At 47.7% G+C, this 11,519-nt stretch overlaps 1 protein-coding gene across 1 annotated transcript in view; it reads right to left on the bottom strand.

Moving 5' to 3' along the window:
• The window catches only part of tncb (tenascin Cb), a 44,961-nt gene extending 35,264 nt beyond the window's left edge, over window positions 1-9,697 (bottom strand). Inside the window, exon 1 of the mRNA XM_084467677.1 lies at window positions 9,586-9,697. The gene's annotated coding sequence lies outside the window, so the exon portion shown is untranslated. The remainder of the gene's footprint in view (window positions 1-9,585) is intronic.
• Window positions 9,698-11,519: the final 1,822 nt, after the last annotated feature.

Raw genomic sequence — 11,519 nt, forward strand, 5'->3', positions numbered from 1 at the left:
GGAGTGAATGAGCTCCCTCACCGCTAGCGACCTCAAATCCTTCTCTCCCTGATGGGAAAACCTGCCCAGCTGCCGGGTCTGTATATCAATACAAGGAAGAGTTACAGCCCACATGCATTCTCCATCAGTGGTCATACCCTGTCTGACCAGCAGCTGGAGGATCCATTGGTTAGCCTCCACAACCCCTCAGCAGGCCCACTGCAGGCAGCTCAAGGTGGATGCTCTTCTGAGAGTCTCACTTTATAGTCCTATTTACATAAATACACCCTCTCCCCACTGTCGTCCCCCCCACACACAAATTTCACAATATCATTATTTATTCTCTCCAGACGCACGGCACGTTCAACCCATGAGCTCCAAGGTTAACACCTTGTTCTACGGCAAAACGATTTCTGACTTTGTGTTCCTGATCAGCCACCATCATCCCTTACCGCCACTAGACCGCGTCCGTCTTCGTCCGTGAGTCAGATACAAAGTGGAGGCACGGAGAGGACACCCAGGTACACACAGAAAAGAACAAAAGAGCCACACAGAAGAAGACAGAATGCTAAAGTGTCCATGAAATTCTGTGAGCCGCCAACATCGTTTCCTCTCAATAACTACCGGGCCCCCCATCACCTCCATCACCCACTGACAGATGATGTCATTACTTCTCACTTCATCACCTCGGGAGGACAAAAGATGTAAAACCGTTTTGCTCCATTGGTTCCGGAGTGTTCCCCGTCCCTGCTTTGAATCCAAAGTGTAACTTTCAAAGTGCTCTTTTGGAGGACATCTTTGTTTTTTGTGAGGAGACCTGTTCCTGCTCGGGAAGGTCTGTTGAGTAATGGATTAGGTTCCATCCTGGGTCCAGGACCCCTGCTGGGGAGAGGGATCTGTCGTCGCTGGGGGGGAGCGTTTGCTAAGACTCTACCATATGGCGGGACAGGACAGATCACACAGAGCAGGAGACAACTCGTCTGACGTGTTCTGTGGTGGGCTCCGCGGTCTCTCTGTCTCTCTGAACACAGAGGGCTGCCATGCTGCTCACGTCGTACAGCATCACAACTCTGCACACACAAACGCCACATCTGTGCCATGGGGACCCATCTGTTTGTGTCTGTATGTGTTTGTTTGTCTGTAACTTTGTGGGCTGCTGTCTTGGTCCCGACTCCCCAGAGAGAGAGAGTGTTCATCTCGACACAATAGAATCTGATTAAATGGCACTATTTCAAAATAAAATGTCACATACAATCACATCTACATAGAAATCTGGAGTGGTAGCGCTGATAGCTTTAATGATGGGTACATTATAGAATAATGAATAAATATAACGACATAGAGTGAACAATAAACGGCAAAATATAACACGTTGACTTTATGACACATGGAAAATATATAACAGCTGTAAATAAATATTGCTAACCAATATAAACAAACAGAACCCTGAGGGTGACGGACATATTTATCTATTTCCCCGTTTGCTGGATAATAAACACACTGCATAATGGAGCAGCGTGGGGCACTGGCAGTGCAGCGGTGGTAAATATTCAGTGGTCCCAGTGCGCCTTACACCGGCCGGGGAGCACGCACATGTCTCCCCTTTCATTACCGAGGGTTTTATCAAGCTTGCGCAGATTTGTAGGTCACACACTCACTCTCACTCGCACACTCAAACACTCAGTCGCACACACACACATGCATGCTGACACACTCATGCACACACACTCACACAAAGTTATACTCCTCCTCATTCACAGTCTGAATCTGGGTTGCGGGTAAATACTGAATAGTGGGGAGGGGCATATGTATTCATCTGGTATGAATCTTCATCTGCTATGAATCTTGATCTCGCCGTATTGAAGTAAACGTCCAAGAAATGGCCTCCATTACTGTCGCCAAGCCCTCTGCGCCACAGATCATCAAATAACAGCCCCGTCTCTCTCACTTCATGCATTCAGGGGGGAGGTGGCGGGCCCGGGTCGGGCGGGAGTCGCATGAGGCTGTATGAATCATAATCAACGCTGTGCTGCCAGGCGAGGAGAGCTGCCCATACAGGTGATTATTGATCCGTTATAACTCCACCAAGGTCGGCCATGCAGGGACAGAGGCAGCAGGGGGGAGAGAGGACAGCGATACGGTACGAGTTATGAACATCAAACACGGAAAGGGGATGTCCTGGACGAGGGGAGACATGGATGAACTGCTTGATGGATGAATCGATGGTGGAGGATTCTTACTTCCTTCGTTTTCAATCACCTCCACCGCCCCCCGCCAGAGACGGAAGATGTTCCTCTGTTTCATTGCTTTCACTCTATATTTCTCATCCTCTAGCTCTCTCTCTCCTTCACCATCTTCTCTCTTTCTTCTTCCCTCTCCATACATCGCTTCCTCTTGTCCTATTTCTTTGTCTCTCTCTCGTTTGTACTATCTTTGAGTCTTTGATGACCGGTGTCCATTGGGTTGAGCTGCACCAATGAGGAACCTCAAAAGGGACTAGACTTGCCTTGATTTAGAGTTGAGAGAGTCCAAAGGCGGAGATGAGTCTCACTGCAGTGTGTGAGTAGCATACATCTGCGGGCTGGAAACACCCTCACTTAGTCACAGTCTACAACCTGGAGATGAGCCCACACCAAGTCTCGAAACGTTTTACAGAAAATAAATTCTTTGACTATAACGATTTAGGGCTGCCTGCCTTATACCAGGGTTTGAATTCAAGGATATAATGTCAAGGCTTCTTGAAACCTAACCTAGCATTCAATTTAAGACAATGGCTTATCCTGATGCTCACTGGCCGGTTATTTAAAATCAGATCACTTCAATGGTGCCAATATTTCCACAATCTAGCATGCTATCTAGCGTGCTCTTTAGCACATATCTAGCGTGCTATCAAGCGCAAATCTAGCACGCTATCTAGAACAAATCTAGCACACTATCTAGTGCATATCTAGCACGTTATCCAGCACACATCTAGCATGCTATCTTGCATGCTGTCTAGTACACATCTAGCGCAGTAGTAGTACTGTTGCACAGTGGCGCAACAGTAACAACAGTCATCTAGCTCTATCTAGCGGTCATCTAGCACTCTATCTAGCAGTCATCTAGTGCTATCGCTATACTTGCACCAAGGAAAAACATTGACAACAACAACGGAATTGACAACAACATCGTTTCCATTTCCGAATGGAAATTAAATGAAAAGCGCAGACAGATAAAGATGTTCCTAGCGACAGCGGGGAACATCTCTATCCACCCCCAGTACACGCTCACACCCTGGGCTCCTCTGTGTGACCCGCTCTGGAGGAGATGACACAGATAGCGGGGCGGGGGGGTGGGGCTGGGCGGGTGTGTTCACAGCTGATAAGGTGGGTGATGGCTGTCGTGCCGGGGATGGGAAGCAAAAAAAATAAAGAAAAACACTTATCTGGATACCACGAGAAATCACTTTACCAACCCGAGGGCCCCTATCACACTCCGCACACATACACACACACACTCATACATACACACACACACACATACACAAACGCATGCACACATGCTCACATGTGCACACACATGCACACACCACGGGGCGTCCGGGCCGTCCAGGGGCCCCCTGAGTCTGTGCGTCTGACAGATACCTTTCCCGCTTAAATAAATAAAAAAAAGAGTAAAAAAAAGCCATGCCATTTTCTTTTTGTCCAACTGAAACCAATTTCCGCCTGTCACAGAGATAGAAGCAAGAGGGATGGTGGGCGGGACCGCGGGTCCATGTCCGCGGAGACGCTCTCTCAAATCCGTGTTCAATTCCCCCAGCGCTGCTATGGGACGTCACGCCCGGCCGGGGAACCCATCAATATTCTTTATGTCCCCCCCCCCCCCTCCCCACCTGACTGCTCGCTCACTGCTCTGGGTGCTGGGCCCGTTGTTCTCTGGTGAGATCACCGCCCGGCCCAGTGAGGGGCATGCTCCGCCACTATGGTTCCTATGGTTTTATATTTTACTTTATGTATTTTTTATTATTGCGGCTGTGACGGTGGCATGGTATGCACTGACTATCTATCTACCATTTGTCCTTTCGATGGATGCTTCACTGTGTGCTACAAAACTACTACATTACAACAAGTATTCCACAACAGTACTACTACATTACAACAAGCACTACACAAGAGAACTACAACATGACTACATCACAACATTTACTACACTACCAGACTGCAACAATTGCTGTGTTACAACACTATTACACTTCCTTACATTTACTACAAAGCTACACGGCAATTACTATAAATATCAGCGTTCCTCCTGATAGCCTGACCAGCTGCTTGGCCAGGAGTAATAATGCCAAACAGAAGGTCAGGTTAGGGGTCCGTGTACAAGAGCAGTTTTAACAAACCATGTAATTAACACCCTCCCCACAACTGCACTCATCTCCTTCACAATTATCCAAATAACTTTTTTGATTTATTACACGTCTCAAGAGAACAAAACCCTCAATTCCATCCATCTGTTCTGTTTTCATTTCCACAAAACGTATACCTTTCAATCGTTTTTTTTCTAATTGGCTGAAATAAGCCCTGATCTCAGCCAATCAGATCCATGCGCTTCGTGTCACCAGAGGTGGTACTGTTCTGGCGGTCGGTTCTGAGGTTCGGGTTTCTGCTACCGCTGCTGTTTCTAAAGCATCATTAGCAGCTGAGACAACAAGGAAATAGAGACTGAGCAATGTCCCAGTCGACTGAGATCTACCGAGCAGACAGAGCCTCCTCCTCCGTGTTCAGCTCAGTCGGTGGATGATTCATAAGTCTTCCCGCCCACCCACAGGGGATCCCCAGAGAACGCCTCTGTTTTCATGTTTATGTATGGAAGGAAACGGTGCTACCACAGAACACAAGAACCCTGTTGTACGGCCAGCACCGCAAAACGACATGCTCCCGTTGAACCAGTGGGTCGGGAATGTTTCACCGAGCGAGGTGGAAAACCCAGAAGTGTGAAAAAGGAAGAATGTTCTCTGTCCTTGGTGCTAGTTTTACTACGCTCCATAAACACATTGTTCCCTGATCCTCTGGCTGGCGTTGATTCGGTAACGTGGGTAACGGGCAATGTTTGGGTTTGGAGGATTTCAGCCTATTCTTCAGTCTCGCTTAATATCCCGTTTGGGCGCGAAGGAAGGAAATCATTATAATTTCTTTCTGTTTTCTGGTAGCCGCCGACAGCCAGACATCTGTTTGTGTTCGTCGGTGATGCAGGTCTTAACCGCGCCGCACGTCCATATAGGGGCGCCTCGCTCATTCAGCCCTAATGACCTTCATCCCTAAAGGTGTCAGATCTTTATTGCTTTCCACACTTCTTTCTCATTTCCCTCAATCTAGATGGCCTGCGTCGCTAAACTACCCACTCCCTCTCCCCCTCTTCCTGTCTTTCTCTCCCCCTCTCCCTCTGTCTGTCTCCCCCCCCTTCTCTGTCTTTATCTCTCTCTGCATGTCTTTCTCTCTGTCTTTTATTCAATCGCTCAGCAAGTCTCTTTTTTTGTCACTCTCTCTGTCTCTCTTTAACTGTTGTAAACTTTGCAACTCTCTCCTCCACTGCCCCCTCTCTCTGCCACCTTCTCACACTCATCCAGGCTACACTCTCTCCCTCTCTCTCCCTAGCTCTCTCTCTCTCTCTCTCTCTCTCTCCCTCTCTGTTCTTGTTTCCAGGACTGTGATGGCTCATGCATTCCAATGTCCAGTCAGAGGCAGAGCAGCAACCACCAACTCCAAGTCCAATTCTACCATGACCACCTCCAGCACCACCGCCACCACCGCCCCCGCCACATCTGGTCGTCTCAAAGCCAGCATTGGGGTTCAAGTCTTGGGGGGCAACAAATGATCCTGGAGCTCTCTCCTGGGGAAGCCCTCTGGTCTGTGACAGTTTCACCACATTTGTCATACTTCAGCCTCAGACGGACATTAAAACCACCTGGAGCATTAAAACGCCACATTCCTCTCAGAGCCGAGGAAGTTCTGAGTCCTCGTTTGGTGGCCGGTGACCACTGGGGCTTCTCACATATCTCTGGGTGGATTCCCAGAGAAGGACATGACACGTGATCATGTTGCAGTTGTGTGAAGGGTTAATGTAAACTCTGCCCTCAGGGATGAGCTCAGAAGAGTCCTGACGAGACCAGACGAGGAGCTTGTGGAGGATTGTGTAGCATTAAGTATGTTCAACTCTTTACCTATAGGTAACAGGTTCAATCCAAGTTCCACAGTATACCTGTAGGCCTCCTTGATTAAGATTCCCTAACCTCTACCTGCTTCTTAATGATATGCATAAGGCTTTGGATTAATGCATGAGCTACATACTTATTAGTGACATAGACTAGGTTTGATGGATACATTTACAAGAGAAATCATATTTCTGTTAAAATCATATAGAATTATAATAAACTTGAGATCGTCATCTTATAAAGTGTGGGGCTGCAGATGTTCCTCGAGTTCTTTGCTACTGCTTCACGACTTTCCAAAACTACTAAAAAAGAAGAAATAACACGGTCTGCTGTACCATCACCAGACCTGCACTGCTATGTGTCATGAAGTGCCTATTTCCAGGTGCTGAGAGATTTCTCTCTCCGACCATCTGGCCCCCAGGTGGTCCGCTCATCCAGCACAGTATTCCAGGTGGATTCACCCGCCGAACTCACCGAGCCATAAATGATCACATCGTTGGCTAAGTTTTAGTGAAAGAACACAAAAAGCCGGACAGCTGTGGAGATGGCGGGCAGCGGTGGCGTCTCAGTGGAAACAATCTCAGGGGAAGTGGAAGGGAGAGAGAGTTAACGCAGTGGCAGGGACACAGGGCCGCCGCGGGTTTAAAGGGTGCCTACACGCTGAAGGGCTTTGGAGAGTTTGGCACCATCTAAAGGCTGAACTATTGTAGGGTTGACCACATGCTAGGCATGATAGCTTTGCTAACATCACAAGGACAAAAATAAAATCTACACTGGAAAAAACAAGACTGAGGATTATAGATGAGGTTTAAGGTCACCTTTAACATATAAAATATGTATCAAACCAACCAATCTCTCATTTGGTATACTGATAAAAACCCAAATCCATAAAAGTGAGTCTACTATGAAACTATTTAAAGGGACAGTTTTTTATTTGCCAGAGATAATCAATAGTGGTCCCCAACAATGATGAAACCCCCACAATGAAGTGTCCTCTCTATTACCCCCACTGGAGGCAAAGTGGGGTTAAGTACATGCACACTCTTAAAGATTAGTGTGTGTGTGTGTGTGTGTGTGTGTGTGTGTGTGTGTGTGTGTGTGTGTGTGTGTGTGTGTGTGTGTGTGTGTGTGTGCATGCATGCATGTGTTGTGTTGTGTTGCAGGGGGCTAACAGCTGTCCAAACAAAAGCCCATTCCCACTCATCCCAGCACCCAGAGTGTCATCTCCACCAGTTAGTGTCCCCGTAGGGCTGTAGCCAACCTTAACACAAAGATAGCCATCTAGCTAGTGTCCCCATAAGGCATGATAAACCGTAACACACAGTCCCCATAAGTATATAGCATGATACACCATAACACCCTGATAGGCATCTAGATAGGCTCCTGGATAGTATGAGTATGAGAGTATGATGAACCATAACACCATGAGCGTCATCTAGAATGTATGCTGATGTAAGCATATAGCATGAAACCCCTTGTGCCCTGCTGTCCTCAAAAGGATACAGCATGATAAGCCTTAACACAGTACTGTCACCATAAGGCTATTTAATAATCTAAATTGGGTCCTCATAAAGTATGATTACCCAAAACACCCAGATTATCATCTAGCTAGAGCACACATTGTGTGATAAAATATTGTCTTTCATCTTCTCATGACCATGTCCAACACACACTCCAGCAGAGAGAGAGAGAGAGAGACCAGCGAGAGAAATAGGAAAAATAACAGAATGGCAAAGTATAAAATAAGAGCAGTACTCCATAATAAATATTTTTATGCCAATCTCTGTGTCAGAGAAGAAGAGTAATTGTCTCCATCAAGAACCAAGGGGTGCCAGTGGAGCACACACCGGTGGGAATCGAACACGTTGGTGTAAATGGGATCACATCTCATCTCGATACCCAATCACCATCCAGAGTCGATGCCCTGGTATCCTACGGGTCTCCTTCCCCACCACGCACGTAAAGATACACGCACACGCACACACATTCAAACGCACACAAATGCACACTCTCCCCTTATCGCGTGGCGTCTGTGTGTACTATGTGTGTCTTTCTGTCAGGAGCCAGTCTGTCCGTCCTACTCACTCTTGCAGGCTGCACACCTCCCTCTATCCATCTCCCTCTCTCCATTCCTCTTTGCTCTCTCTCCCTCCCTCACCCTTTCTCTCTTCATCCCTCACCCTCTCTCTCTACCTTTCCGTCTCTCTCCCTCTCTCACCCTCTCTCTCTCCCTTGCTCTCTCTCTCTTCCTCACCCTCTTTCTCTTTCCCTCCCTACCTCCCTCTCCCTCTCTTCCTCCCTCACCCTCTTTCTCTCTCTCTCTCTCTCTCTCTCTTTCTCTCCCTTCCTCTCCCTCTCTATCTCTCTCTCAACATAAAGGCTGAGATCAAAAGCATTCAGAATACTGCTGACCAATAAATCAATTTCCTGACTTCATAAATGGACAGCGCTGGACGGGCTTCTAGGAGCCAGTCAATGTGTCTGCTTGACAGGTACCATAGTCTACGGGAACCAGTCGGTCAGTCAGTCAGTCAGTTAGCCAGTCAGTCAGACAACTAGTCAGCCAGCCAATCAGCTAGTCAGTCACAGACAGACAATCAGGTTGGTAGGCAGGAAAACAGACAGACAGACAGGCAGTAAACCATTTAGTCGACCGATGAGTGAGTAAGTAAGATATAGTCAGTCAGTCAGTCAGACAGGCAGTGGTGTATGAAGAGGAGTATAGTCAGTAGCACTACTATCATCTTCTAATGCAGAGCAGCTGGCTTTCTCCCAGGCTACACACACACATGAGCACGCACACACACACAGAGACACACACACACACTCACACACACACATACACATATACACCCCCCCCCCACACACACACACACAGACACACAAATACACTCACACACTAACCAAACCCGTTTCTTGTTCCACAATTAAGTGTAATCCCAGGCGAGGGCAGTAGATTATCACTAATTTAGTTTGCAGTAACATCATTAATAGCCAACCCCTTGCTTTGGTAAAAAAAAAAAAAAAATTAACAATAAAACATGATAAATACCTAGGCGTATGCTTTAAAAAATACAAGAATAAAGAAATACAAGACATATATATATATACTGTATATATACTTATCAAAGCCAGCCAACCAAAGAGATAACAGAAAGACAGTTTGTTAAAACACTGTGAATCTTTTGAATCATAAAGGGAACGTTCTTCACTTAAGAATATAATATCAAACACTCATGTGTCATAGATCTTTTATCTTATTATCTTATTATCAATGACAAACAACAAACAAGCAAGCAATCAGAAAATAAAATACCTCCACACCTGCTCTGGGGCAGGTACACACACGCACACACACACACACACACACACACACACACACACACATACACACACAGGAGAGGAGAGGAGCTCACCTTGGGGTGCACGGTGCTCTACAGCCGTCCAGCTCTCACAGGAAACACAGCCGTCTCTCTCTACACGTCCTGAGGAAGCCCCGATCGCTCACACCACCGACAGCTCTGTCATCTCCCCTCACTGCTCACACTGCGCCTGTACCTCACTCTACCTAGAGAGAGAGAGAGAGAGACAGCTGATGTTGGGCAGTCTGTGCGCACAGAGAGTGTGAGAGAGAGAGGGAGAGGGAGAGAGGGAGCAGCACCAGCAGCAGCGGTAGGGAGGGAGTGACTGGGTAAGTGAGAGTGGGAGAGTAAATGAGAGAGAGAGAGGGGAGGGAGAGGAGGAGGAGGAGGAGGAGGAGGAGGAGGAGGGAGAAGTCCTTTTCTCTTAAACAGTAGACCCTTTGCGGTCAACACACTCCTCTCCCACGACCTCCCCCCTTACAACACAGACACACACACACAGACAGACAGACACACAGACACACACACACACACACTAATACACATACACATGCACACACACAATCTCCCCCCTACTTCCCTCCTTACTACACACACACACACACACACACACACACAGTGACTGGAGGGTACAGAGCTGAAACAGAACGCCTCCGGGCAGGATTCAGACCATGTAGGAGGGGGAGAGGGAGAGAGGGGGAGAGAAGGGGGACAGGGGGAGAGAGAGAGGGGGAAGAGGGGAGAGATAGAGAGAGAGCTGGAGAGAAGGGGTACAGGGAGGGAGAGAGAGAGAGAGAGAGAGAGAGAGAGAGAGAGAGAGCGAGCGAGAGAGAGAGAACGATAAAGAGAGCTGGAGGGAGGGGGAGAGGGGAGAGAGAGAGGGGGGAGAGAGGGGGAGAGAGAGAGGAGAGAGAGAGAGAGAGAGAGAGAGAGAGAGAGGGCTGGAGGGAGGGGGACAGGCAGAGAGAGAGGGGGAGAGAGGGAGAGGGAGAGAGAGAGAGACAGGGGGGGAGAGGGAGAGAGAGAGGGCACAGAGAGAGTGGCAGACTGGCAGAGAGTGGTTAAAGGGGGTCTGGAGGGGAGGGTCGGGCTGGGGGCGAGGAGGGGGTAAGTTGGCAGATGATCGGCCTCACATTGTGCTGGTAAATAAAAACAAATAAATAATGAATACATAAATGAAAATGTTTCAGGTGAGCGGTACTCAGTGCTGGGGGTGTAGGAGGATATCAATACACTTAAGAGTTTTCCCAGCGCACTATCGACCCCGAACAAAACATGGATGTTTAATTTATGAATGAAGAGGGAAGTACTCTGCTGTTGTCTTATGGTCTCACCAGGCCGTCCACCTGGTTGCCTGGCTGTGTATCGTTGAGCAAATTGTTGAGTCATAGAGTTGAGTTTCAGCACAGTCAGTCTGTTTGTGTTGCCTTGATGTTACCATACGCATCATGTATTAAACACATTTACATTCATAACAGTCATACCATATATATGTTCATGTTCAACTCTGTACTTTGGTATATATTGATACTTAGTTATTATACATAGTTATTTTATGTATTGAAACATAGTGGATTGCCAGACTCACACACAGCCTGGATCCCATTACCGGTGTTTCTAGAAAAATATATAAACTTGCAAGCGTTTATTCATCTGAAAAAACGAGGTTAGATTGACATGATTTCATAGATGATGATGATGATGATGATGATGATGATGAGGAGGAGGAGGAGGAGGAGGAGGAGGAGGAGGAGGAGGAGGAGGAGGAGGAGGAGGAGAGGAGGAGGAGGAGGAGGAGGCGGAGAATGAGGGCATGTCTGGTCTATGGGGTGACGTGGGGCCCATAGTGGTCTGGCCCCCCACTACTAATAATCCATCACCTCCAGCCCCCGCCAAGTCAGTCTGGAGCCAAAACCAGCTGAGAGCAGAGCCCCTGATTAGAGGGTTTGCTGCTCCAGGTACGGAGGGGCAGACAGAGGACTGAGATG

This window comes from Micromesistius poutassou (genome assembly GCF_964030765.1).
Source record: "Micromesistius poutassou genome assembly, chromosome: 5".
NCBI lineage: Eukaryota > Metazoa > Chordata > Actinopteri > Gadiformes > Gadidae > Micromesistius > Micromesistius poutassou.